This window comes from Echinops telfairi, unplaced genomic scaffold (assembly GCF_000313985.2).
Source record: "Echinops telfairi isolate 266 unplaced genomic scaffold, ASM31398v2 ScPeMD7_6273;HRSCAF=7185, whole genome shotgun sequence".
Lineage (NCBI taxonomy): Eukaryota > Metazoa > Chordata > Mammalia > Afrosoricida > Tenrecidae > Echinops > Echinops telfairi.
Genome location: NW_022110173.1, coordinates 4,998,433 through 4,999,751, shown reverse-complemented (window position 1 = coordinate 4,999,751; position 1,319 = coordinate 4,998,433). Strand labels below are relative to the sequence as shown.

At 49.1% G+C, this 1,319-nt stretch overlaps 1 protein-coding gene across 1 annotated transcript in view; it reads right to left on the bottom strand.

Annotated features, from left to right (window-relative positions):
• USP18 (ubiquitin specific peptidase 18) overlaps window positions 1–1,222 on the bottom strand; it is a 31,631-nt gene extending 30,409 nt beyond the window's left edge. Inside the window, exon 1 of the mRNA XM_004710462.2 lies at window positions 1,141–1,222. The gene's annotated coding sequence lies outside the window, so the exon portion shown is untranslated. The remainder of the gene's footprint in view (window positions 1–1,140) is intronic.
• Between the last annotated feature and the right edge of the window lie 97 nt (window positions 1,223–1,319).

The window sequence follows — 1,319 nt, the reverse complement described above, 5'->3', positions numbered from 1 at the left end:
GGAGGAGCCTGCATCCCCCAGAGACACTGGCCTACCTTCTGACAAGGCCTGACTAAGAAACTACTCTGTTAGCAAAATGTGGCAGAAGACCGGGTGGAGTGTACCATTTAGGCAGGCTGGCCGGCCAGATCCAAAGTAAAAACAGAAAAACACAGCAACATTCAGGGCTGATCACACAGCGGAGACAGGTAGGTGAAAGCCGAGACGTCACCAAGTGTCACCCAGTGGGACAAAATCTTTCTACGTGGAATTGTACCTTCACTGGGTGCATGATGACTAACCAGGGGGACGCCTTCCACACCACACCCCCTCAAGTCAGATACATACATGTAAAGTGTGCTTACCAGAAACGGTTCTTTGCCTGGCCCTGCAGGGCAGGAAAGTGAAACTGAACAGCCCAATGAGGGTGGGGAAGGGAGAAGAGGGTGGAGGAGGCAGTTAAACTCAACAGGTAGCAAAGAGCGCCCACCAGAGATGGTGGGCACATACCCAAACCCAGCCTTTGGCTCAAAAAATGTAGCCCCCAAATACTGAATGGGCTCACTTCCACCTTCCTGAAACTTGTACCCTTTAAGGGAACTAGGGGGGAGAGGTGAACTTGGAAGGACCACCCACATGGCTACAGAAACATTTTTCAGAAAAGCTGCAAAGGAGCAGGGGGCAGGGAGCAAAGGAGCAAAGGAGCAGGAGCAGGGACACCTGCGGTGCTCCCAGTAGCTAACTGGGCTCTTTCCCCACCAGGAAACACACCGCAGAGAAAGCAGCTCCCCCTTTCAATACTATCAGAGGGACAAAAGGAGCATGCTGAGAACATGATTTAAGCCACTGCCCTGCCTTCCCCGCCCAGCCCGTCGTGCAAACCAACACTTTCTTCATAGGTTCTTGAGAAATAGTAACGAACAGGACACACAAATTAAAAGGACACCCTTTTTCACCATTTTAGCATTGTCTCTGACAACTGCCATACATTATGTCCTACTCAACGAGTTGAGAGGAAACATTCTCTGTGGAGAATGTTAAATACCTTGAAACCACAACCTTGGATTTGTTTAATATTTCTTATTATCACTATCAGGTGACCCTGTCGTGCAATGGTTAAGCATGGATTACTAACTAAAAATGTTGACTATTCGAACTCACCAAATCAAAGCTCAACTGGACAAAGGCGTGGCAGTCTGCTTCAGTAAAGATGTGCAGCCTCAGAAACCCTCGGGGGCAGCTCTGTTCTGTCCTGTAAAGCTGTTAGGAGTCGATGCTTAGCAGTGGGTTTGGGATTTGTTACCATGATTCTTTTAGGAGCCCTGGTGGCGTAGTGGTTA